This window comes from Phascolarctos cinereus, unplaced genomic scaffold (genome assembly GCF_003287225.1).
Source record: "Phascolarctos cinereus isolate Bilbo 61053 unplaced genomic scaffold, phaCin_HiC Scaffold_726;HRSCAF=1367, whole genome shotgun sequence".
NCBI classification, from domain to species: Eukaryota; Metazoa; Chordata; class Mammalia; order Diprotodontia; family Phascolarctidae; genus Phascolarctos; species Phascolarctos cinereus.
Genome location: NW_027556098.1, coordinates 409,675,604 through 409,703,595, shown reverse-complemented (window position 1 = coordinate 409,703,595; position 27,992 = coordinate 409,675,604). Strand labels below are relative to the sequence as shown.

Genomic DNA, 27,992 nt, shown 5'->3' with positions numbered 1-27,992 from the left:
TTCAGGTCGCGCCCCAACATTCTTGGGGTCCACCCTGAACTCATCACCAATGGGTACAGAGAAGGTCTAAGTGAATTCTGTCACACCTGGACCAACTGCTCTCCCAACTCTGATCTCAACACTAGGGGTAATAGGGAGTCTCTGGAGTTTATTGAGTAAGAGTGACATGATCAGACCTGTGCTTTAGGAAAATACCTTTGGTGGCAGAATGGAGAATGGATGGGAATGGGCAGAGACTTCAGGAGCTATTGCAATAGTCCATGTGTGAGGTGATAAAGTCCTATACTGGGGTTGGGTGGGGGGGGTAGGAGGGTGGGAGTGTCAGAGGAGAGAAGGGAGCTATTTTTTTGTTTTGGTCTAGGCAGTGGGGTTAAGTGACTTGCCCAGGGTCACACAGCTAGTAAGTGTCAAGTGTCTGAGGCCACATTTGAACTCAGGTCCTCCTGACTCCAGGGCCAGTGCTCTATCCACTGTGCCACCTAGTTGCCCCTCTCCACATCTAACCTAACCCAGATGCCAGCAGGCCTATCTCCAGACATCTCCAAAGCCTTCCCACTCTGACGTACCCTTCCAGCCCTTCCCAGACTCTCCAAACCTGCAGGAAAAGAATAGCATCTCTGGAAAAGTCAGTCAATCAGTCCCCAGGACTCTGCCCATCTTTCCCACTACTTTCCAGACCAAAACACTCCTCCCAGGATACCACTCCTGAAGCTTTGAGCCTTTCTCATTAGAATATCAGCACCTTCTGGGCTGGGCCTGGTTTCTCTTTGGCTCTTACTTGGGCAACAAAAATGCTTATGTCATCAAAAAAAGCCTGGAAGCATAGGCTGGAACCTGATCAAGAGGCTGGAATTTGTAGCAAGCTAGAGACTAGTGAAGCTTCTTTTTAAAATTGATATTGGTATCTTTTCTTTTTACAAAACAAAGGCATAGGAGATAGAGCTCTGACTGGAGTCCAGAAGACCAGAGTTCAAATCCAGCCTCCTACACTTACTAGCTGAGTGACCTTGGGCAAGTCACTTCTGTCTGGCTCCCTCCCAGGGTTGTTTAGAGGATCAAATATTTGAAAAGCTCACTTAGCAGAGTGCCTGGCATACAGTAAGCACTTAATAAATGCAGCTATTATTATTTTATATCACCTTCATTTCCAAATACAGTACAGGGGAGTTGTTCGAATTGCATGAGAAGAAGTAAATGATTAAATATGATGACTTATTTAACCTCACAGCTTTTTACATTTTTAAATGCATAATATGGCCACATTTTGCTGCAACCGTTTCATGATTTGGCCTCAAGTTCACAAGAAAAGTGTAGTACCTTCTTTAATGGGAATTAATGGAATGGATGAAAATTCCCAATTATATGTAAAGATAGCTTTCAGCATTCACTTTTATAAAATTTGGAGTTCCAAATTTTCTTCCTCCTTCCCTCCCTCCTCTTCTCCCTCTTCAAAACAGCACGCGATCTGATATGGGTTATACATGTATAATCATATTATACTTATTTCCATGTAAGTCATGCTGTGAAAGAAGAATCAGAACAAAAGGGGAAAACCAAGGGAAAGAAAAAAAAAGAGAAAAGAGTATGCTCTGATCTGCATTCAGACTCCACAGTTCTTTCTCCGGATGTGGACAGCATTTTCCATCAGTCTTTGGGAATTGTCTTAGATCATTGTACTGCTCAAAAGAGCTAGTTTATAAAAGTTGGTCATTGAAAAACGTTGCTATCACTGTGTCTGGTGCACTGGCTCTGTCACTTCACTCAGCATCAGTTTGTCAAGGTGAAAGAAAATTTCTTTTGACACATTTTCCTTAATTTCTTCATCATGAAACCACCTTTCCGATCACTCACTGGATATTAGACATACCTTTTAAACAATCCATTTTCTCAAGTCTGGCCTTGATTATAACCTATAGGTTTTTAATAGGATTTGAATATATGGCCCATCAAGGGAGTCCATTGAAGACGGTTTCTTTCGTCCAACTCTTAGATCAAATTTTTAGCCTTTTTGTCATAGGGCATAGTGCAAGGCAGTGTGGCGGTATTTCTGCACAAAACTAGCAGGGACATAATAATTGGAGCACTGGTCCTGGAAGTCCCTAGGAAGACTTAAGTTCAAATCCTCCCTCAGATATTTACTAGCTATGTGACCCTGAGCAAGTCATTTAACCTATTTGCCTCGGTTTCCTCAACTGTAATATGGGGATAATAATAGCATTTACCTTGAAGGGCTGTTGAGAGGCTCAAATGAGATGTTAATTAACCGGCTAACTGATTGCCAAAAGACATGGCTGGGGAAGGAATTGTTCAGGCAATGGATAGCCAATGTGAAATGTGAAACACCAATTTAGTCTCCTCACAATTGCTTTATATCTTGGTGTTGAAAATAATCAACCTCCTGGGAGAGTATAACAGTAACAGAAGTTTTTCTTTGATGCCCAAGTTTTTGGTAAACGAACCTTTGTGAGACTGTTGTGTTAGGTGTTTCTTTTGTGTGGATAAAATAAATAGCTGTCCTACATATGACTGATATTGTACATTTCTAGTCTCCTTTTGGAGAGACCCCTAGATGTGAGGCAGGTAGGTGGTAAACTGGGCTTGGAATCAGGAAGATTTATCTTCATGAGTTTATGAGTTCAAATTTGGCCTCAGACACTTATCTAGCTGCATGACCTTAGGCAGTCACTTTGCCCTATTTGCCTCATTTTCTTTATCTGTCAAATAAGCTGGAGAAGGAAATGGCAAACCACTCCAGTATCTTTGCCAAGAAAACCCCAAATGAAGGGGGAACTAGGTGGTGTAGTGGATAGAGCACCAGCCCTGGAGTCAGGAGGACCTGAGTTCAAATGCAGCCTCAGAAACATGGTACTCACTAGCTGTGTATAATCCTGGGCAAGTCACTTAACCCCAATTGCCTCAAAAAAAAAAAGACTAAATGGGGTCATAGAGTCCAACACTACTGAACAAGATTGAATCTTATTATTGCAAATACTTGTTCATTCGTGAGCATACATAAATAATAACTCTAATAGATTTTAAAAGGAAGGGAGGCATTTCCCCCTCCAGTTACAGCTCTCTCCTATACTCTTTTTAAGAAAAAAGGGAGGGCAGGAGTCGTGGACTAAACCATAATCTTGTCACAAAGCACAGCCGGCTCACCCCTGTAGTTCTCTGACATGCATTCTCCTCTCTTATCATCTCCACGCCTACTGTCCCACGATATGAGGTCTCAGTTCCACTTGCTTTCCTCGCTTTCCATCAGTTTTATGTCCATCTGTTTTCTCCTGCTGCCTAAGAAGGAGAAATATGGGGAAGCAGCCTTGCTTACAATCCATTTTCTCTTCCTCTCTCTCTCCAGGCATTGTGGTTTCTCAGCAGAGGTTATTTCCAAGGTCAACGGCCCTAAAAACTTTGCAGACTCTAGGTAATGCCTATAAAAGCCAGCTTTCTGGCTCCACCAAATCTCCATGGCAACATCTTTAGGAGAGGTGATATGTAGTAATAATGACACCAACAAGAAAAATGATAACAGTAATAACAGTGATACTAGTTTAATTCTTCACTTAAGGAGGACACCCAGGAAATTCGCCTTATCATTCATTCTTTCCTTCTGATATTCTTCTTTTTCTTCTTTTCTTTTTCATTTTTCTTTTCTTTTTTCTTTTTGCCACTTTCTTTCCTGGTTCTCCTCCTTCCAGTCTGACTGGTCCTTCCAATTCTTCTTTGCCTTTGTGTTCCACCCCCTAACTCCAGTGTGCCTTATGTCCTGGTCCTGGTCCCTTCTATATTCTTTCCTTTAGTTATTTCATTAACCCCACGGGTTCAGCTATCATCTCTGTGCAGATGACTTCCAAGTCTGTATATCCAGGCTTCATCTCTCTCCAGAGCTCTAGTCACCCATCACCAGCTTAGCTGCTGGACATCTCTTCCTGGATGTGCCCTAGGCATCTCAGTTTCCAAATGTCTAAAACAGAACTCATTAGCTCGGCCTAATTCTTCCTGATGTTTCTGGGGTGAAGACACCACCAACCTTCTGGTCTCCCAAGCTGGCAGCCTCAGAGTCATTCTCTGCTTTTCCCTGTCCATTACCCCTCACATCCAATCCATTATAAGATCTGGCTGCCTTGACTCTACCCCCTCCATGTCCTTCATGTGTGTTCCTTCTCTCCACTCATAGAGTCTCCACCCTAGTTCATACCTACATCACCCCCTGCGTGGTTGTTATTGAGGCCTTTCAGTAAGATCCAAGTTTCCATGACCTCATTTGGGGTTTTCTTGGCAGAGATCCTGGAGTGGTTTGCCATTTCCTTCTCCAGCTCATTTGACAGAATGAAGAAACTGAGGCAAAGAGGGTTAAGTGACTTGCCCAAACTGATGCAGCTAGTAAGTGTCTGAGGCCAGATTTGAACTCAGGTCCTCCTGACGCCAGGGCTGGTGCTCTATGCACTATGCCACCTAGCTGTCTTCCTGCATGGTACCTACTGCAATAAACTGCTATTTTATCTCCCTTCCCCTCTCTAATCTATACCCCACACAGCTGCCAAAGAGATATTTCTAAGACACACATTGGGACATGTGGAGCTCAGGAAATTCCAGGGGCTCATTTCTAGAATCAATACAAATGCCTCTGTTTGCTATTGAAAGCCCTTCACAATCGGGTTCCAATTTATCTTTCCAGACTGATCTCCTATCACTCCTACTTAGGCACCCCACATTCCATCTCAAATGGGCTCCCTGCTGTGTGCTGTACACCTTATTTGAAATCTTGTTGTCCCCTAATGCCTGGAATGCTCTCCCTCCTTATCTCCACTTCTTAGATTCCCTAGTTCTCTTCTAAGCTGTTGTGCTGCTTCCTATGCTGCGTCTTACTTGGATCCTTGCACCAGTTCTCCTAGAAATTATTTTGTATGTAATTGTGATATATCTGTGTGTAGCATCCCTCTAAACTCTGCTCCCCTCCCCACCACCATACACAAAGTAATCCTTTGCAGAAGTCCCAACATGTAGAATAAATTCCCATAGATCATCAGCATTTCTATATTTACCAATAAAACCCAGCAGGAAGAGATAGAAAGAGAAATTCCATTTAAAGCTACTACGGAATGTGCAAAATACTTGGCAAGCCTACCCACCAACACAAGCATAGGAATGATATGATTACAAGTACAAAGCAACCTTACAATAAATAAAGATATCTAAAGCATTTGTAATTTGATTGGTATGGTACTGAATAAGTAAATCAATTTAAGTAGTATTATCCTTTTTTTTTTTTTTGCTTTTTGGTGAGGCATTTGGGGTTAACTGACTTGCCCAGGGTCATCCCTTTGGTGGCAGAATGGAGAATGGATGGGAATGGGCAGAGACTTCAGGAGCTATCGCAATAGTCCATGTGTGAGGTGATAAAGTCCTATACTGGGGTTGGGGGGGGGGTAGGAGGGTGGGAGTGTCAAGAGGAGAGAAGGGAGCTATTTTTTGTTTTGGTCTAGGCAGTGGGGTTAAGTGACTTGCCCAGGGTCACACAGCTAGTAAGTGTCAAGTGTCTGAGGCTGGATTTGAACTCAGGTCCTCCTGACTCCACTGCCAGAGCTCTATCCACTGTGCCATCTAGCTGCTCTCCATTATTATCACTTTTATTATAATGACTTGGCCTACCCATGAGTAATTAATACTTTTCCAAAGGATTACTTTATAGAGCTAGAAAAAATAATAACAAAATTTATTTGAAGGAACAAATGTTTTAGAATCTCAAGGGGAAAAAAAGTGAGAAAGAAGTAACCTAACAGTACCAGATCTCAAATTATAATATAAAACAGTAATCATCAAAATGATTTGGTGCTGGTTTGAAAAAAAATGGAGAAATCAATCAGTGGAACAGATTAGGTATGCAATCTCCCAAAGCAAACAAATCCAGTAATTTAGCATTTGATATGCCCAAAGACAATAGCTTCTGGGCTCTAATCGCTATTTGGCAGAAACTATCAGGAAAACCAGAGAGTAGTGGGGCAGAACCTTGGCAGAGACCAATATCTGACACCCTATGCAAATATAGGCTCCAAATGGGCACAAGATTTAGATATAAAGGAAGATATCATAAAGAATTAGAGAGCATACCTGATGGCTCTATGGATGGGGAAGAGCTCATGAACAAACAATGGATACAGAGGATCGCAAAAGATAAAATGGACAATTTCAATTATGTAAAATTTGAAAGATTTACAGAAATAAAAGTAATGCAATTAAAATTAGAAGGGAAATGGTTAAGTCATTTCCAGGAGATATAGGTCAAATTTATAAGACAAAAGCTTTTCTCTAATAGATAAATGGTTAAAAGATATGAATGGAGGGGTTTGGGGGAGAAGGAAGGCACTTCAATGTAGAAAGGAAGAAATTCAAGCTAATAATAATCATAGGAAAAATGCTTCAAATCACTAATAACTAGAAAAATAAAAAAATTAGAAAAATACAAGTTCAAGGCTCCATTTCATATTCAACAGACTGGCAAATATGACAAATGGGGAAAATGACAAATGGTGCCATGCTGGTGCCTTGTTGGTGGTGTTGTGAATTGGTCCTGCTATTTGGGAAAGTAGTTAGGAGCCATGCCTTCAAAGCTATTAAATCATGCTTTTGTCTTTGACCCAGTAATATCACTACTAGGTTTATACCACAAAGAGATCAAAGAAAGAAGAAAAGGACTCATAAGTACCAAACTATTTCTAGCAGCTCTTTTTGTAGTGACAAAAACCTGGCAACTGAGGGGTGGTGTGCCCATCAATTGTGGAGTGGCTGAATAAATTATAGTATATGATTATGCTGTAAGAAATGAGGAAGTCATTGATTTCACAGAAACCTGGGAGGACTTGTGTGAACTGATACAAAGTGAAGTGAGCAGAACCAGGAGACTCATTTATACACTAAAACAATGTTGTAAGGGCAGAGCCAAGATGGCAGAATAAAGCCAGGGACTTGCCTGAGTTTTCCATCAAACTCTTCCAAATACCTTTAAAAAATTACTCTACACAAATTCTAGAGCAGCAGAACTCAGAAAAAGACAGAGCGAAACAAATTTCCATCCCAAGATAACCTGGCAGGTTGACAGGAAAGGTCTGTTGCACCAGGCTGAGAGAGGAGTGCAGTACAGCATCGACCATGCCAGTACAGACTGGGCCCCAGAAAACCCAGATCAAGCCTCAGGGGTGTGGGATCAAATACTGATCAGAAGGAGATTATGGGGTCTCTTTGCTGGCACTGAGGCAGGACTCTGTTGCTTTGTCCATACTTGGATCTGGGATGCAGTCCTGGGTGGCAGTCCTGGGGTGAGGAGGAACACTGGAATAGCAGAGCTTGTGGCAATAACGGAGAGGGAACCCTTCTCACAGTTCCAGGGCAGAAAAGAGTGCTTGCGGTCACTCACAGACCAGAGCACAGGCCAGGAGAGGATTAAACACCTCTCCTTAGATCATACCACCTTGGAAGAACTGAGAACTTACAGGTACCTAGAAGCATCTCTGAAAACAGCTGCACAAAACCCCTGAAGCTTGGGACAGTACACCCTCCACACTGGAACAGAGCCCTAACTTAACAAAGAGTTAAAAGTCAAGTGATAGGCTAGAGAAATGAGCAAACAGAGGAAAAAATTCTGGCTATAGAAACTTCATTTAGTGACAAGAAAGATCAAAACATACACTCAGAAGACACTGGGAAAAGAAATGAGAGTGATGCAAAAAAAAAAATCATGAAAAACAAGTCAACAGCTTGCTAAAGGAGACCCAAAAAAATACTGAAGAAAATAATACCTTAAAAAATAGACTAGACTAAATGTCAAAAGAGGTCCAAAAAGCCAATGAAGAAAAGAACGCCTTAAAAAGCAGAACTAGCCAAATGGAAAAGGAGGTCCAAAAGCTTACTGAAGAAAATAATTCCTTAGGGGCAGCTAGGTGGCATAGTGGACAGAGCTCCAGCCTTGAAATCAGGAGGACCTGAGTTCAAATGTGGCCTCAGACACTTGACACTTACTAGCTCTGTGACCCTGGGCAAGTCACTTAACCCCAATTGCTTCACCAAAAAGCAAAAAAAATAAAATAAAATAAAAAATTCCTTAAAAATTAGAATGGAGCAAATGGAAGCTAATGACTCTATGAGAAATTAATAAATTATAAAACAAAACCAAAAGAATGAAAAGCTAGAAGCAATGTGAAATATCTCAGTGGAAAAACAACTGACCTGGAAAATATATCTGGGAAAGATAATTTTTAAATTCTTGGACTGCCTGAGAGCCAAGACATCATCTTTCAAGAAATCACCAAGGAAAACTGCCCTGATATTCTAGAACTAGAGTATAAAGTAGAAATTGAAAGAATCCACCGATCAACTCCTGAAAGAGATCCCAAAATGAAAACTCCCAGGAATATTATAGCCAAATTCCAGAGTTCCCAGGTCAAGGAGAAAATATTGTAAGCAGTCAGAAAGAAACAATTCAAGTATTGTGGAACCACAACCAGGATAACACAAGATTTAGCAGCTTCTGCATTAAAGAATTGGAGGGCTTGGAATATGATATTCTGGAGGTCAAAGGAGCTAAGATTAAAACCAAGATTCGCCTACCCAGCAAAACTGAGTACAATCCATGAGGGGGAAACTGACATTCAACAGGATAGAAGAATTTCATGCATTCTTGAAAAAAGACCAGAGCTAAATAGAAAATTTGACTTTCAAATACAAGACTCAAGAGAAACATGAAAGGGTAAACAGGAAAGAAAAATCATAAAGGACTTATTAAAATTAAGCTATTTATATTATTATATGGAAAGATGTTTGTAACTCATATGACTTTGCTCATTATTAGGGTAGTTTGAAGGAGTATATATAGATAGAGGGCACAGATGTGAGTTGAATATGAAGGGATGGTATCTAAAAAATAAAATTAAGGGGTGAAAGAGGAATGTACTGGGAGAAAGAGAAAGGGAGAGGTAGAATGGGGTAAATGATCTCACATAAAAAAGGCAGGAAAAAGCTTTTACAGTGGAGGGGAAGAGGGGGGAGATGAGAGGGAATGAGTGAATCTTATTCTCATTGGATTTAGCTTAAGGAGGGAATAGCATACACACTCAACTGTGTATAGAAATCTATCTTACCATACAGGAAAGTAGAGGGGAAGGGGATAAAAGAAGAGGGGGTGATAGAAGGGAGGGAAGATTGGGAGAGGGGGTAATCAGAAGCAAACACTTTTGAGGAGGGACAGGGTCAAAGGAGAGAACAGAATAAACAGGGGGTAGGATAAGACAGAGGGAAACATAGTTAGTCTTTCACAACATGACTATTATGGAAGTATTTTGCATGACTACACATGTATAACCTATTTCAAATTGCTCGCCTTCTCAATGAGAAGGGATAAGGAGGGAGGAAGGGAGAGAATTTGGAACTCAAAGTTTTAAAAAGAATGTTAAAAATTGTTTTTACATGTAACTGGGGAAAAATGAAATACCAAATAAAAATTGAAAAAAACAACCCAATATTGTAATGACAAACAACTTTGGAAAACTAAAAAACTCTGAACAGTGCAATGAACAAAGTCATGATGAAGATGTTAGCCTTAAGGAGAACAAGTGTTAGTTAACATCTGGTTTCTCAAAGTCTTTGATCTGATGAACCACAATTGAATTAATTCTGCCATTGTGCCGGGCAGGGCTCAACAATTTACTGTTCTAAAGCTTTATCAAGCAACCAGCCCAGTAACTTTTTGGACAAAAGTGTCCCTTCCTGGCCACCACTCCCCAATGTTTGTGGTCTTCTACCTATCAGAATGTAAGCTTTCTGAGGGCAGGGAGTGTTAAGGCTTAACCCCAGTGCTTAAATTCTTTTTCCTGTATTGTCAACAACGGATTACATTAGAGGAACCAAAGGCTTATCATAGATCAAGAGTCCTTCTTCACCACCTTGGTCTTTGGGGCGGAGAAGAGGATTTAGATCTACACCTTAGCTTTGTTCCGAGGTAGCATCCCTTCCACATAGACTTCCCCCATAGGTATATCTCAAAGTCGGTTTGGCATAAGGAATTAAATTGGAATTTTAGGGAGTTTTGCAGAAGCTGCAGATGACACATGATGGCTAGCAGACAACACAGAAAAAGTTTAGAAACTCGGAAATGTATAAAATGTATGTACAGTATTGTCTAATATCAATTTTTTTTATATTTTGAACATTTTATTCATAAAGATACAATATCAATATATTTGTAATACCATTAATATACACAATTTGTTTTTTAAAGTTAAAATAAGTAAAAAGTTAAAGTTTGCAAAAAGGACATGAAAGGCATCAGACACACAATTTAACACAAATTTTCCAGATCACAGGGGCACTGCACCCCAACCTCCATGATACAGAAGAGATAACTGTACCATGGTCAAGGAGAAGAAGGTGGGACAGGCTGATGTTCCAAAACTGTGGCTTCTTGGGGTTTCTCTGCTAGGCTCGTGGAAATTTCCAACCTGGAATCCTGGACTCCAAGGCCCCCATGGCTCAAGAGTCTGAGACTCCCCTCTGTGTACCTAGAAGTAGAAAGAAAAAACAAATTGAGGCCATTTTCTTGAGGTGATAAAGCCCAAGATGGTCCTTTCCCTCCCAGTTTACTGCATGAGGCCCCTGCTGTGAATGAGTCTTTTTACCCTGGGAAGCCAGCCACTGCTGGAGAGATTGGCTGTGCCTCAGTCAGATAGATTTAAAGAAAAAGACAGTTCCAGCCACACAATCAATGGAAAGAGGCTATGCCCACCCACATGGAAGATCAATGCATTATACCTTCTCCCAGAAACAGGTGGCCGCAGTCTTCCATCATGGGTACCTCCGTCTTAGGTGATCTGGGGATACTCCAAAGCCCTCTTACGGTGTGGTTATAGATCCAGATCTGGAAGGGACATTTCATGCCACCTACTCTGACCCTTTCATTCTAGAACAGAAGAAATGTAAAATGGAAGAGGAAGAATTTGAACCTGGGTTCCCCGATTCCAAAGCTGGTACCCTTTCCATCGTATCACACTACCATCAACCTTTTCCTAGAATTTCTCTATGTAGTCAGTTATGTGTTGAAACAGTTGCTAGTGCATGAGAAGCAATGATCTTCCAGGGGGTAAGAGTTACTTGTATCACCTACAACAACAATCATCAGGACAACTAGCATTTAAGTAGTGTTTTAAGAATTCTGCAGTCCTGGGGCAGCTAGGTGGCACAGTGGATAGACCATTGGCCCTGAAGTCAGGGGGATCTGAGTTCAAATTCAGCCTCAGACCCAACACTTGACACTTATTAGCTGTGTGACCTTGGGCAAGTCACTTAACTCCAATTGCCTAAAAAAGCCAAAAAAATAAAGAATTGTAAAGTGCTTTGCAAAGATCTTTTACTTCATTTGAGCTTCACAACAACCTGGGATGTGAGCGCTATGATTACCCTCATTTTGCAACTGAGGAAACTGAGGCAGATAGTGGTTAAGTCACTTGTCCAAACTCATACAGTTAGTGAGTGTCCAAAGTAGGAGTCAAACTCACACTGGAGGTCCCAGGCGCTATCCACGGTGACAACCAGCTATCTCATGAGTACTGCACGATGAGTGAGTGTTTCATGGAAAATGACATTTCATGATTCTAGACTATCTTAACCATGTTGATATGATCCTGAACTTATGGTGTCAATCAATGAACTTATGGCACCTGTACATTTTGCTTGTACAATTATTTAATAAGTATTCACACGTGAAGAACACAAGTATGAGTATTTGATGGAGTTCACAATGGAGTCCCTTCACTTACTAAAGTACGCAGTGGATAGAGCCCTGATCTTGGAGACCTGAAGATTTGAGTTCAGATCCAGCCTCAGACACAGTGTATTAGCTACAGGACTCAAGACAAGTTTGTTAACCTCTATCTGCCTCACTGCCCCTATGTGTAAAATATGGGTAATAATAGCACCTACCTCCCAGAGTTGTTGTGAGAATGAAATAAGGTAATACTTGTCAAGCCCTAGCATATAATGAGCACTATATAGATGTTATCTATTATCTGCCTTGCATGAAGAGTAAGTGCTTAATAAATACTTATAGTTTGATTGACCTTAGGTGAGTCTTTAACCTCTCTGAGCCTAAGGTTTGAAGGGAGGCTGTATTAGATGACCTCAGAAGTTCCAACTACTCCTAAATCCTGGGTCCTAGGTATGCCTAGCAAGGGGAAACTGATGAAGTGGGGGAGCAGGTTCTCACCTGGGCATTGCAGCAAGCTTTCTTTCGCCATTTTTGGTGTTTGTTTTTATTTGAATGGATGCATGGTGGTTGTGTTTGTGGTTTGCACTGAGTCAGGTGGGTGGTGTTGTAGCCTGGTTTCATGATAGCTAGTGGCCTGCCCTTGACTTGAGCCAGGATGCTGGTTAGGTCAGTACCATATGAAACAGGGCTCAAGACATCTCATTGGAATACTCCATTCTGATGTCATGAGTACCGTGGTGGCCCCTCCAATTTTATTGGCCTAGTTTTCTTTGGAAAATGAGGGAGATGACTTCTAAGGTCCTTCCAGCACTGGGTCCCATGATCTTCTAACCATTAACTTCCCATTAACTTTACTCTAGATGTGAATGCTACACCATGGTGGGTGGGTGGTGGTGGTAATGAGCACATCAACTAGACTGACATTCTTGAGATAAAGGAAATTGGAAGATAAGAGACTGTGATCCTCCGAGCTGTTTGTTACTGTTTGTTATACTTCCCTGCTCCTCAAATCAGACTCTCTCATCTCTATACATTTTCACTGACTGGCCCCTCCATGCCTGGAATGTTCTTCCTCCTTCCTGGCTTCCCTGACTTCCTTCAAGTCCCAGCTAAAATCTCACTTTCTACAGGAATCTCACCTTCCTCTTCTTGCCTCATTCTCCATTTTCATGGTGGTGGATGCAGCCATTTTCCTGATCCTTCCTAATCCTAACACCTTCCTTCTGTTCGTTATTTCCTGTTTATCCTATATATAGCTTGTCTGTATCAACTTTGCCTCAAAAGAGATAATGTTTGTAAAGCACCTAGCATTTTGTCTGGTACTTAGTAAGCATGATATGAATGCTGGTTATTATTATTACAATGATGACTGTTGTTTACAGTTTTGTCTTTTCCCATTAGACTGTGAGCTGCATGAGTTCGCCTTTGTTTATTGAGACAGAGGTTAAGTGACTTGCCTAGGGTCACACAGATAGTAAGTATCTGAGGCCAGATTTGAACTCAGGTTTTCCTGACTATCTGCTGGGCTACCTGGCTTCCCTTAAGTATAGTAATAAGTGGTGGAGACATGAGTGATCCTTCAACTCACAGGTAACTTTCTTTTTATCTTCTAGTTTTATTTATCTCAAGAATGTCAAGATTGGTGTACTCCTCCATGGAATGATGTAGCAGTCACATTTAGGGTATCTACACTGGGAAGTTTATGCTTAGAGGATCATGGCTTACCCCTTTTACAGAGGGGTAAACTGGGGCCCTGACTTGACCCCAGGAATTCTGACTCCAAACCCGGTACTATGTGCTGGCCAATGCAGGGTGGTATTAGTGCCCTCAGCCACTTTCTGAGCGGCACTGGGGTGAGTACTGTTACATCAGTGACTACTGATGACTCTTATGGGTTAGTCATAAAGTAAAAAAAAATCATCCAGGCCTTATTCTATTGAGAGGTAGGCAGTATGTTCTAGCTATCCAATATAGGCACCATCCTGGTGCAGACCCTGGTCACCTCACCTGAGGACTATTGCAACAGCCTGGTGGGGGTGGGGGAGTGGGAGGACCTGTGCTGCCCAGTGGTTTAGTGGGACTACAGATCCTTGGTCTTCATGGTCATGAGGCAAATATTAATGATCCTTTGTTAAGTTAACATTGGATGAATAAATAAACCTTGGAATCCTTTTTTAAAATGATGCAAATTTGATACAAACAAGCTATGCACAAGATAAATAGGAAATAATTAACAGAGGGAAGATAGGAATATTCAAAGGGATCAGGAAAGCCTTCCTGTAGAAGGTGAGATTTTAGCTGGGACTTGAAGGAAGTCAGGGAGGCCAGGAGGCAGAGATGAAGAGGGAGATCTTTGCAGGCAGGGAGGACAGCCAGTGAAAATGCCAGGAGTCAGGAGAGAGGATTGTATGATTTGAGGAGCAGCAAGGTGGCTCAGAGGCTACAGTTCAGGGTCTGGAATCAGGAAGACTCATCTTCCTGAGTTCAAATCCAGTCTCAGACACTTCCTAGCTGTGTGACCCTTGGTAAGTCACTTATCCCTGTTTGCCTGTTTCCTGAACTGCAAAAAAATGACCTAGAGAAGGAAATGGCAAACCACTCCAGCATCTTTGCCAAGAAAACCCCAAATGGGGTCACCATGAGTCAGACATGACTGAAATGACTGAACAACAGTGAGGTATAGCAAGCAGGCAGGGTCTGCTTTTCACAAGCATCTTCCCACTCCAGTTCATGGTTAGAACTGTGCTTTAGGAAAATCACTTAGACAGCTGAATACCCTCCCCCACTCAATAAAGTCCAGGGGCTTTTATCACCTTCAAGATCAAATATGAACTGCTCTATTTGACTTCTAAAGCCTTTCATAACCTATCTCGCCCCTTACCTTTTCAATCTTCTGACATCTTTTTTTTGGAAGTTATTTTTTTATTTTTAAAATAAATTGAATATTTTTCCCAGTTACATGTAAAAACAATTTTTAACATTTGTGCTTTTAAATTTTGAGTTCCAAATTCTCTCCCTCTTCTTCTCACCCCTCATTGAGAAGGCAAGCAATCTGATATAGGTTATACATGTGGAGTCATGCAAAACATATTTCTATATGGTATGAAAGAAAACACAGATTAAAACCAAACAAGAAAACTAAAGACATTTTTTTAAAAGTATGCTTTGATCATTATTCAGATTCCATTAGTTTTCTCTCTCTGGTGATGGAGAGCAATTTTATCATGAGTCTTCTGGAATTGTCTTGGATCATTGCATTGCTGAGAGCAGCTAAGTCATTCACAGTTGACCATCATACGATTTTGCTGTTCCTGGGTACGATGTTCTCCTGATTCTGCTCATTTCGCTTTGCATCAGTTCATATAAGTCTTTCCAGGTTTTTCTGAGAGCATCTCGCTTATTCATCATTTATTATAGCACAATAGTATTCCATCACAGTCATATACCCCAACTTATTCAGCCATTCCCCAACCAATGGGCATGCCCTCAATTTCTAACTCTTAGCCACCACTAAGAAAGCTGCTATAAATATTTTTGTACACATAGGTCCTTTTCCCTTTTTTTTTAATCATCGTTTTTAAAAACTCATCTCTTTGGGATACAGACCTAGCGGTGACATTGCTTGATCAAAAGGTATGCATGGATTTATAGCCTTTTGGGCACAGTTCCATATTCCATAGTTCTCAAATGGTTGAATCAGTTCAGCCCAAAATTATAGTCTCCATATGTGTTAACTATAATATGAGAAAGGAATTTCTTAACAGGATAGATGCATAAATACAATAAGGTAAATGTCAAAGTGTCAATTGAAATTATACATCCAGGGTGTCTATGTTTCTTCTATCATTAACATGACATAATATAACGTAAGATAATATAGCATAATATAAGAAAAGTTCCATTATTCAAGATAGTGTCCAGTTCAAGGTGCTTGTCCTTAATAGTCATAAACAGAACACTCCTGGTCAGCTTCATCTGCCATTGTATCTGTTAACACAGGAAGGGGCATTTTGGGTTTACTCAGAGAGCAAAGCATGTCTGTTATGCCAGAGACACAAAGCATTACAGTAGGTTAAGTTCAGGGTGGGCTAAAACGTCTTTCTCCAGATTGGCCAATCCAGGTTTTTAGGACTTTCTCAGGTGACAAGGGGGGTGAGGGTGGGGGGGTGTCCAAATAGTTCACAATATATAAAAGTGAGAGCATTTTTTCATATAACTATAGATAGCTTTGATTACTTTGTCTGAAAACTGCCTGTTCATATTCTTTGACCATTTATCAATTGGGGAATGGCTCTAATTTTTATAAATTTGACTCAATTCTTTGTATATTTGAGAAATGAAGCCTTTATCAGAGAAACTTGCTGTAGATTGTTTTTTAGTTATGAATACTGTGTATTGCCCTCCATCCTACCCCCTCCTCTAGTTTATCCTGTTGTCTCCTTTCACCCAGTCCATCCTCTACCTTACATAACCCTTCCCCCACTTACTTTGAAATACAATGGCACCAGCCTCCCAGAAGTTCCTCAAACAAAACATCCCATCTCCGCACCGGGCCAACCTCCCTGCAGGAAATTCTCTCCCTCTTCATTTCCACTTCCTGGCTTTCCTAGAGTCCTTTTAATCTCTCTGCTAAAGTCCCATGTTCTGCCAGAGACATTTCTTCATACTTCTCCCTCTCAGAGCCTTTCTTCTGTTGATTATCTGCCATTTACATCTTGTTTATACAGTTGTTTGAGTTATCTCCCTCTCTAAACTGTGAGCTCCTTGAGGGCAAGTAATTGGGTTTTTTTTTTAGCATTTCTTTCTAACCCTTTAGCTCAGCACCAGATACTGAATTAGGCGCTTAATAAACGCCTGTTGACTTGGCTTGACTAGCTCAAGGCTACTCTTTAAGACTGAAAAGGTTGATGAAGTTTCTTCACCCAGAATCCCCCATCTCATTAAATCACAGATCTAGTCTCTATCCTTTATAATCCACTACTCTTTCACAAACTTAATGGAGTCCGCACTCTTCTTGACTTCATCTTCCATTTTTATGGTGGTGGATACTGCCAAACTGGTCTTCTTTTATCTCCCATTTTTCTGCCTTTGCACTGACTGTCCCCCATTCCTGTATTGCACTACATTCACACCTCAGGCTCTTAAAATTCAAACTCAGCTCAAGGAAGACCTACATGAAATCTATCTTGACCCCCCGACTTTTCCCTTCTAAGCTATAGGTGCAACTCCCACAAATAGCCTTGTGTTTTTTTCTATATAGAACTGTTTCCTCTTTTTCTTTTTCTTCCTTGTATCTCTTCCTCTTAGCACTTGATAATCATTTAAGAGCGACTGGGCCCCAATAAAGGCTAAAAATTTGAATTAATCTTTTCTCTCTGAGTGAACTAAGAATGCCCCTTCCTGTGTCAAGAGCTGAAGCTGACCAAGAGCATTCTTCTGTTTATGAACACTAAGGTGCCTTCAACCCAGACATTAACTTGAATAATGAAACTTTTCTTATCTTGATATTTTATGGACGTGCTATGTTGCGTCACATTAATGGTAAAGAAAAAAAACAGATATCCTAGATCTATAATTTGCACTTTGACATTCTCCTATCTTACAGTATTTACAACCTATCCAGTTAAGAAAATTCCTTTCTCATGCTATGGTTAAACATATATGGAGATCATAAATCTGAGTAACACAGACATCCTGAGTTAGGGTTTAAATGTCCTCCTAAAATTGCTTGATTCAGTCCGTTAAAGCTCTGGCTCTATGTACATTGTCACTAACTTAAGGGAATAAACAATATGGATTTACTTATCACCTAGCTTGTTGTTTCTTTCACCAACTTTCAGGTCGACACACTGTACCTTGCAAAAGGTAGGCACTTAGTGACTATAAATTATTTGATTGACAATCTCAGGATATTCAGCCCAACTGTGCTAAGGTTTTCAGTTCTTAGAAAGCAGAATAGAATGGAGCCTTGGTGGGTGAGTCCAGGTTATAATCTCCATCATAGATCCATCTGATCCAGATTTAAATTTGTAAGTTGCTGTTTCCAACTCCATTCCTCCTTAGGACTCTCTGCCAAGTCTGATAGTCTGAGCCCACTCTAGCATTAAAGTCACCCAGAATTATAATTTTTTCCTTTTTTGGCATATTGATGATAAAGGTCTCCAAGTGTTCATTGCACATTCCCTGTGCTGATGGTGAGTAGAAAATGATATAGGTGATGTACATTGATAATGAGGTTGACGCATGCATTACCAGAGCTAGTTTAGTGTTTGGGAGCCTCCAAAGGAAAGTATGGAAGAGAAGAGGTATTAGACTGACCACCAAACTGAAGGTCTACAGAGCCTTGTGCTGACCTCATTGTTGTATGTCTGTGAAACCTGGCCAGTATACTAATGCCATACTAGGAAATGGAATTACTTCTATTTGAGTTATCTTAGGAAGATTCTGAAGATCACCTGGCAGGATAAGATACCAGACACTGAGATCGTTTCTTGACTAAACTGACAAGCATTCAAACTCTATTGTGGAGAGCCCAACTCCAACGGGCTGGCCATGTTGTTCAAATGCAAAATGTATGCTTGCCAAAAAGACTGTTTTATGAAGAACTCACACAGGGCAAGTGTTCACATTGAGGTCAGAAAAAGTGACACAAGGACACTCTCAAGGTCACTCTTAAGAACTTTGGCATTGATTGTGTGACATGGGAGACACTGGCCTAGGACTGCTCAGAATGGTGTGCCCTTATCAGAGAAGGTGCTGTGCTCTAGCAGCAAAGCGGAATTGAAACAGCTCCAAGGAAATGCAGGATGTGCAAATTTAGAGAATCCACCCCAAATATTCTCATGGACCATTTGTGCCTGACCTGTTGTAGAACATTCCAAGCTCGGATAGGTCTGATCAGCCGCGTGGACACACTGTAACTTGACTCTAGCATAGTGATGTCATTTGGGTCCTGTTTGAGAAAGAGCAACCAAGCAAGTTCACAAGAATAATAATAGTTAAGCACTTCCTATACATTATCTTAAGTATCATTGACAAACATTTGCTTGTTATTGCTTTTCAGTAAACTGTGAATTCCTTAAAGGGAAGAATTGTAGTTTTGCCTCTTTCTTTCTTTCTTTCTTTCTTTCTTTCTTTCTTTCTTTCTTTCTTTCTTTCTTTCTTTCTTTCTTTCTTTCTTTCTTTCTTTCTTTCTTTCTTTCTTTCCTTCCTTCCTTCCTTCCTTCCTTCCTTCTTTCTCTCCATTGCTGTTGTTGTAGTCATTGGTGAGTTAAAGCTATGTCTACCCCAGGCATGTGAAGACTTCCCCAGACAGAATGGGCAGATAAGAACAATTTGTTCCTATGACCATGAAGCAGGTGCTATGGAATGCTTAGAGCTTGGTCAGACATCAAAGATGCCAAGGTCATCCACCGCATCCATGGCAGTCATCTTGACTTTTGTCCTGCCTCTGGATTTTGATGACTCTGGAAGAGAGAGTGAGGCTGACAACTTTGGGCAGCTCTGCCTCAAAAATCCAAAAGTCGAACAGCATCTTATGATGTTAGTGCGTGTTTTCAGAAACAAAGAATGAACAATACCTCCATTGGCTGGCACATAGTAGTGCTTAATAAATGCTTGATGACTTGACTATCTTCTTTGATTTTATACTCAGTATGTTACTTGTGCTGCCTCTTTGCTCTCTCTTTGGTGTTTCATCCCTCAACCCCCCCCCCACTCCAGCTTATTCCCCTCCCAAACCCATCCTAGGTCTCCAGCCCCCTGGGTACTTCAGTCCCATGGTTTCAAGGCCTCAGTTTCCCTTTCTCCCAACCCCAGGCTGTGCCAATCTCAGTCTTTATCTACTTCAGTATGATTTAATACCTTCTGGGTTAGGGGAGGGAGCAGAATGCTAATTAATTAACACTCATTCCTTTGTACCAGATCCTTTATGCCATAAAAGTCTCTAAAAGCAAGAAATTATCACTAGCCTAACTCCAGATCAGTTAATCAAATAAGTATCTTTTTTCTGTCTTTCTTTATATTTCCAGCCCTTTATATATATACTCAATGTCTGGCCTTGGTAGCTTCTAGACCCTTAATAAATGGTGTTGACCAAGTGACATATTCGTTAAATTCCAAGTACAATTATCCCTTTCACATTGTAGGAGTTAGGGGCACAGTGTCCTAAGGGTTTGGAAAATTTGAGTAAAATCTTTTGGCTTTCCCTTTGTATCAGAGAAGTCTGAATTATTATGGCATTAAAAGATAAAATATGTTGATGCTATATAATACTATACACATATTTTATGCATTTCTGAGTTTCTAAACTGTTTCTGTGTTTGTCTGCCATTTCTGCAAAACTTCCCCCAAATTCCCATTTAATGTCTTATGCCAATCCATGATATACTCATACCTTGATGGGGAAAGTTGAGATGTGGAAGGGATAACTGTATATATCAAGCATACAAAGATGAAAAAGAAAAAAGAAAAACAGAATCAGTCCTTGACTTAAAGTTTCACCTGCATCTAAAGGCACTATCCATGGTGGTTGGTCCACTAGATTGCTGGGGCTGAAGTCAGGAAGACTTGAGTTCAAATCCAGCCCTAATGCTTCCTAACTTCTTTGGGTAAGTCACTTAACCTCTGTCTCAGTTTCCTCAACTAAAATAAGGATAATAGTATCTACTTCTAGGGTTGTAAGGATCAAATGAGATATTTGTTTTTTGTTTTTTTAAATGCTTCCCATGTAGTTTATTTATTTCCCTTCCCTCGTTTTCTTTTTAGATTTGTATTTACCAAAGTGGTACTATAGAGTAAGAAAAAATATCCCACACACAAAGTTTGTGCTACTCTCTCCCACAGTACCCCTAAGGGAAATTGGGCTTAAGATTGGAGAAAGAGGGCTGCAAAAAAGAGTGACTCAGCAGCTCCTAGTAGTTGGAAGTCCTTATAAGGTGCTTGAGACCATCCCTTTAGGCTCTGAAGGAGCTTCCTCTCTTGGGGAGATAATCTGCCCTTATATGAGTCTGTGCTATCTGTCACATCTATCTATCTGTGTATACATAAATGTATGTACATATTACTGAACAACTTCACTCATTTCACATGCCAGCAAGTTCTTGCTCAAGATTCTGCAAGCTAGGTTTCAGCAATATGTGAACCAAGAATTACCAGATGAGCAGGCTGGTTTTCAAAGAGGCAGAGGAACTAGAGACCAAATTGCCAACATTCACTGGATTAGGGAAAAAGCAAAGGAGTTCTGGAAAAACATCCACTTTTGCTTCATTGACTATATTAAAGCCCTTGACTATGTGGATCAGAACAAAATGTGGCAAGTCCTCAAAGAGATGGGAGTACCAGGTCATCTTACATGTCTCCTGAGGAAACTGTATGCAGGTGGAGAAGGAACAGTTAAAACCAAACAGGGAACAATTTATTGATTTAAGATCGGGAAAGAAGTATGACAAGGCTGCATTTTTGTTACCTTATTTAACTTATATGCAGAGTACATCATGTGAAATGTCAGGCTGGACAAATCTAAAACCAGAATTAAGGTTGTTAGATTTAATCTCAGATATGCAGATGATACCAATCTGATGGCAGAAAGTGAAGCCTCTGGATAAATGTGAAAGAGGAGAGTGAAATAGCTAGCTTGAAGCTTAACATAAAAAAACCCCCAAAAGCCCCAAAACACCCCAAAACTAGGATCTTGGCAACTAGTCCCATCACTTCCTGGCAAATAGAGAAGGGGAAGAAATGGAAACAATGTTGGATTTGATATTCTTGGACTCAAAGATCAATAAAGATGGTGACTATAGCCATGAAATTAAAAGATTGATGCTTGTTCCACGGAAGGAAAAGCTATGGCAAATCTGGAGAGCACACTAAAAAGCAGAGCTATCACCTTGCTGACAAAGGTCATAGAGTCAAAGCTATGGTTTTTCCAGTAGTAATGTATGGCTATGAGGTTTGGACTATAAGGAAAGCTGAGTGCCACAGAACTGATGTTTTCCATTGTGGTGCTGGAGAAGACTTTTTTAAAAATTTAAATTATTTGTTTAGTATTTAATTTTTTCCCCAATTACATGTAAAAACAGTTTTAACACTTAAAAAAATTAATTTACAAATTCTCTTCCGCCTTCCCATCTCCTCTTGCTAAGGAGGCAAGCAATTTGATATAGGCTATACATGTGCAGACGTGCAAAACAAATCTGGAGAAGACTTTTGAGAGTCCCTTGGACAGCAAGGAAATCAAATCAATCAACACTTAAAGAAATTCATTCAGACTGTTCATTGGAAGGTGGAATACTGAAGCTGAAATACTTAAACCACATAATGAGAAGGTGGGACTCATTGGAAAAGACCCTGATATTGGGGAAGATTGAGGGCAAAATGAGAAGGGGATGGCAGAGGATGAGATGGATGGATGGTGTCATGGGAACGACAACTCGGACACACTTTGAGAGATAGTGGCGGGTAGAAGGGCTTTCTGTGCTATGGTCCACGGGGTCACTACAAGGCAGACACAACTGAACGTGTGTGTGTGTGTGTGTGTGTGTGTACACACACATATACATATATAGACAAACATTTGTGTGTGCATGTACACAACACTTATGGATTTATGTTATGAATATAATTGCCTTGTATTTATTGTGAATATGTTTTATGCATATATGTATGAAGTATATGTGGGTGTGAATATATATCTGAGGCTGCATGGTATATACATATATAAATATGACTGTGCACAGATAAACACCAATATACACAGAAGTTAATTTGTAGGAGGGTAATACTAGCAGCCAGAGAATCAGGAAAAGCTTCATGTAGAAAGAAGGTGGTACATCTGAAGCTGGATCTTCAAGAAAGCTAGGGACTCTAAAAGGAGTGAGAGGGGATCTCTAAGCACTTTAGAAACAAGTCCCTGGGGGGTCTGGGGAATGGGCTGCCTATTTCTCCTCTTGGATGGTAAGGACTAGAAGAGGTGAAAAGGGCTGGGACAGGTAAGAAGGGAAATGGAACTATGTGTTTCACCTTCCTCAATGACTCAATCATATGTAAACCCCAGAATTCTGGAAGGTTCTGACTCAGATTTAGAGCTGGAAAAGACCCGAGAGGGAATCTAGTTCAAGACCTTTATTTTACAAGTGAGAAAACTGTGACCCAAGAGGTGAGGCAAGACAAGTCAAATCAGCAAATATTTATTAATATCCTAAATTGGCAAAGTTTAAAAAAAAAGGAAAATGACAAATTCTAGAGGGGCTGTGTGTGTGTGTAGGCACACATTTTACTCAAATTGGCTAACAATAGCTGATGGTTAAATTTTCAGGGTGAGCATTTATACTTTAGAAACTGCCATATGCCACAAATTAGGTCTTGTTTTTTTTTTTATTTTGCTGACAATGTAGACTAAGAAAGTGATGGAGAAAATGTAGACTCACCTGTCATGTTGAAATTGAACCATTAACAACTACTCTTGAAGTTCATTCATCCAATCAGCTCTCCATGTTGTAGGTGTCTAATTAATACCTCCCCATCCTTTCTCCAGTAATACCATAAAATACATTGTCAAAAGCTTTGATAAAAGCTTTTGTGAAGCTTTAAACTCTAGGATAGCATTCCCTCTCATCCGGTTCAGTAATCTTGTCAAAAAAGGAACCAAGGTTGACCTGTTATGGAGGAAGCTGTGCTGACTCTGTAATCGTGGCCTCCATGAAGTGGTGTGCTGTTTGTTAACCAAACCTTTAAAAATGCAGTCTGGATTTTTTCAGGAATCAGAGTCAAGCTCCTTGGCCTTTTGAAGACTCTGTTTTCTTCCCTTTCTGGGAAATGAAGGCAAAGTTTATTCTTCTCCAATCTTGTAGGACCTGTCCCATTTTCCAGGATTTTTAAGTTATCCCAGAAAGTGGTCCAGCAATCAATCCCAGCTGCCTGTTGTTTGTTTTCCCCAGCAAGGTATAATACTGTTATCTGGCCCAGGTGACTTCATTTCATTAAGGACAGCTATCACCTTATTTATCTGAGCTATCAACTTCCATCCTTTTCAATGCAAAGGTCATTCTCCCTTACAGAGAAACCAGAAGCAAAATAAAAATGTAGCCCTGTCCCTTCTTGGATCCTCATTTTCTTCCCAATGTCCCCCCACCTTTTATTGTGCCTAACTTTTCTGAACAGCCTCATTATGACCTTCTGAGCTCCTGGCCTTAATTTTGACTGGACAGTGCCACAGCTGAAGTTGGGCCTTCACTGCAAGGCAATTCCAAATTTCTTCCCTCCAGAAACTATTCCAAATCTTTCCTTCTCATCTCAAATCTTTCCCCCCCACTTTCTCAGCTTAGCACCTAGGCTCTTGAGTGAGACAATTGAGGTCATTTTATCCATTTTATCCATCTTCTTCAAAATATTTTGACTTCATTCCCCACCATCTCCTCCTTTTCTCTAATCTTTAACAATTTGGTGACCCTTCTCCTTGCTGGGGCCAACCCCTATAAGTGTCCCCCTCATCCCACTCTCTCCTGTCTTCTCCATCAGTTTACAGTCTCCATTTTTTCCAACTCCTCCACCCCCATCTTCAACCTTTCCCATCTACTGGTTCCATCCTTACCAGCTTCAAACCCTATCTTTAAAAACTTTCTCTAGACCCTACCATCCTCTCAAGTTACCATTCTATGGATCTTCTTTCCTTAGCCAAACTCCAAGAAAAAAAAAAGTCTATTCCTGCCATTTCCACTTCTCTTTTCAGTTACTCCTCAACTCTCTCCAACCTAGGATCCAACCTCCTCCCTGGCCCTCAGTTTCCCTCTTTGTACAGTGATCGGATTGCACTGCATGAGGATCTCCAAGGCTCCTTTTCAGCTCTCACATATATAATAACCCCTCCACCGCCCCTTCTATCTTGCCCCAGGATCATGTTTCCTCCTAAAAGGCTTTGAACAACCTCAAAATGCTAAGAATGATCTCAAAGCACCAAATCTTGAAGCCAAAACACCAGATTTAATCGCACACTCCCTTTTACTACCTCCACACCTACCCCTGAGGCTTAGAAGTTCGGGAGAAAAGACTTCTTAGATATTGTGAATTCAAAGTTAGTTGGGTGGGTAGGTGTGACTTGATACCTTTATTCAGGAAGACTGGAGTTCAAATCTGACCTCAGATACAAGCTGTGTGATCCTGGGCAAGTCACTTAACCTGCTTTCTTCAATTTCCTCATCTTCTAAAATGAACAGGAAAAGAAAACGACAAACCACTCCAGCCTCCCTGCCAAGAAAACTCCAAATGGAGTCAGAGAGAGTCAGTCATGATGGAACATGAGCAACTGGAATTTCCTCCACTTTAAAATAAGGCGAGAGGTGGGAGGTGGGAGGGATTAAATTGACTTGAACACAATTCAAGCCAGTAATTTCAATTCTAGGCAGTGCTAGGACCAGAAAGTCCTCGCCCTCTGGGGGCTTCCATTCATTGTATCAGGAGGTCCACGTTGACACAAATGCATAAATACTGGGTATACACAGAGTGCTAACCGTGGAATTTCCTGGGAGGACTGGAAAATGGAGGCGTAGGAAACTGGGGAGCCTGGCAGGAGGGGAGGAGGGCAAGTGCATCATAGGAAGATGCTTCCTGCAGAAGCTAAACCTCGAGCTAAATTTTGAAGAACTGGATTCTGGGAGCCAAAGGTTGACCTTTGCAGACTTCTTACACTTTAGTACCCAACACGTACTCGTTGGTCCAGTAACACCTGGCTGTTCCAAGAACAAGACTCTCCATCTCTTGGCTCCTGGCATTGTCTCTGGCTGTCCTCCCATGCCTGGAATGCCCACCTTCCTCCACTCCAACTACCCACCTCCCTGGCTTCCTTTAAGTTCCAACTGAAATCCTACCTTCTACAGAAAGTCTTCCCCAACCCCTCTTCATTCCCGTGCCTTCTCTCTATTAATTATTTCCTACTTTTCCTGTGTATAGCTTGTTTGTATATGTTTGTTTGCACATTGTCTCCATTTGATGGTATCTCCTTGAGGGCTGGGGCTGCTTTTTCCTCTTTTTTATATTCCCAGCTTTTACTGAATTGAATTGAGGTTATTAAAGGTCACTCTGAGTATGGGTGGTAGTCTTTGCAAAGCCTGGAGTTGGAGTTTCCTCTTCGGGGAACAGCAAATAAGCTAGTGCATGGAGGAGAGTAAGGAACACAAAAGAAGCCTGGAAACAGAAATTAGAACCAGACTGTGAAGAGCTCTAAGGTCTTGCCCAATTCTGGACAAATTATTTTATGTTCTTCCCCACACCTTCAACACCCTCACACCACCATCCACTCTCAAGTACCAGTCATTCAACAAACATTTATTAAGCACCTACTGAGTGCTAGAGATACCAAAAAAAAAAAAGGCGCAAAAGACAGTCCCTCTCCTCAAGTAGCTATGCAGGTGATCTCAAAGCACTGGTGGGGGTGTTCCAAACTACACTATTACCCCGAACACCCTCAAAGGGCCTCAGGATGATAATGGGGGGCTTTCCTACTTCTTCCTACCTCCTATTTCTATCCCAGGCCCTAATCTCCCTTCTATTCCAAGAAAGGATTTTCCAATTAAGAAGCAACCCTTCCCTCTTCAGCCAGGCATGCTCTGTCCTAGCCTATTCCCCACCCCCTCATCTCCAGCTAATGAGGTTCAGTTCCCTCAGGGCTGGGGCTGCCTGCCCCTAATCCCCAGATGCACAGCCTATATCTAGGCGAGGCTGGTGAAGTGGGAGGGAGGCTGGAGAGCCCCTAAAGTCTTGGCTGGCTTTTTAGAAAAGGCACAGATTTGTGTTTAGAGGACCTGTCTCAAACCTCAGTTCTGTTACTTACCAATGCCTGGTGGGACTTTGGACAAATGACCACTCCGAGCATTTACTTCTGTCCAGTCCAGGGACTGGGTTAGATACGATCTTTAAAGACCCTTTAAAGATAAATCAATTAAGTCTCTGATATGGACATACCAGGTGCTGGAGATATAAAGACAGAAATGACAGTCCCAGCTCCCAAGGAGCTTGCGTAGTAGGGGCTGAGAGGCATAAACATGGGACGTACACAAAATAATGACCAAGGAATGAGGAGGAGTCACTAAAAAGCGGGCGGGGATGTGAAGGGCTCTTAAAAGAGGGGGTGGGCCAGCTGAAGCTAGAAAAGAATTCCAAGAGGTGTAGGTAAGGATTGGGAACTTTATAGGCACAAGGGAATAGCCAGCTGGGAAGGAGCTCAGGAGAGGGGAAGAGAGAGTGATGGGAACTCGGCAAGCAGGCCAGAAAACGTGAAGTAATGAGCAGTCATTACATCACAAGTAACAGAGAAGGTGAATTACTGTGCCATTTGGGCAACGAGGTGGCATGGTGTATGGAGTGCTGGACCCAAAGTCTGGATCACTTGAGATCGAATCCTGCCTCAGTCACTGACTTGGTGACCCGTGATCCTGGCCAAGTAACTTAAATCTTTCTCAGCCTCCATTTCCTCACCTGTAAAATGCAGACCATCATAGCGCCAATCTCTCCAAGTTGTATTGAGGATCAAATGAGATTATGTGAAGCGCTTTGCAAACATTAAAAGAGGCTCTAGAATTGCTAGTTATTATTCAGCCTGGAAAGATAAGAGTTTGTATTTTAGTCTGGAGCGACTAGGGAAGGGGAGGTCAGACCTTTCAGGTATACCAATTTGACGGCTGCATTGAGGCTGAGCTAGAGTCTGCTGAATGCGGAGAAGCCCAGAGACCTAGATCAAGTCTGTAGAACCTCTAGAACCAAGAGCCTGAGACTTAAGAAAGAATATAGAGATAAATACCGAAAAAGAGATGTACAATGACAGAGAGAGAAAGGCAAGCTGACCAGCATTTATTAAGCACTTATTGTTATGGGTTTCATACAGGCTTTTTTCCCCAAGAAGAATGAGAAACCAAGGAGACCAGAGGTATGGCAGACAAGTGGGCTGGTTGGGGTTGGGGCGGAGGGGGAAGGAGTGGAAGATCCCACAGAGAAAGCTTGAGACAAGGGGGGCTTCTGTCAGAACCTAGGCTGCCCTTCCTGGTGAAGACTGGGGGCTGGATACAATGGCCCCATCCCCCAGTCCTCCCTCCCCTCCATCAGCCCTGATTGCCAGGTCAATATGGGGGGAAGGGAAGGGATTAGGGACCGGCTGGTTTCTCCACCCCCTCCCCCCTTCCCAATGTCACCTCCTGGTGCCAGGGAGAGGGAGAGGCAGCCTTCCCCAGGATTAGGGCCCAGGATCCAGGCC

The 27,992-nt window shown here is 41.4% G+C and overlaps 1 long non-coding RNA gene across 1 annotated transcript; it reads right to left on the bottom strand.

Annotated features, from left to right (window-relative positions):
* Positions 1-10,250: 10,250 nt before the first annotated feature.
* Positions 10,251-26,757, bottom strand: LOC144454512 (uncharacterized). Its single transcript, XR_013482952.1, has 4 exons — positions 26,577-26,757; positions 18,615-18,704; positions 10,801-10,948; positions 10,251-10,550 (listed from the first exon to the last, which is right to left on the bottom strand). It is a non-coding gene; the product is annotated as an uncharacterized LOC144454512 (long non-coding RNA).
* Between the last annotated feature and the right edge of the window lie 1,235 nt (positions 26,758-27,992).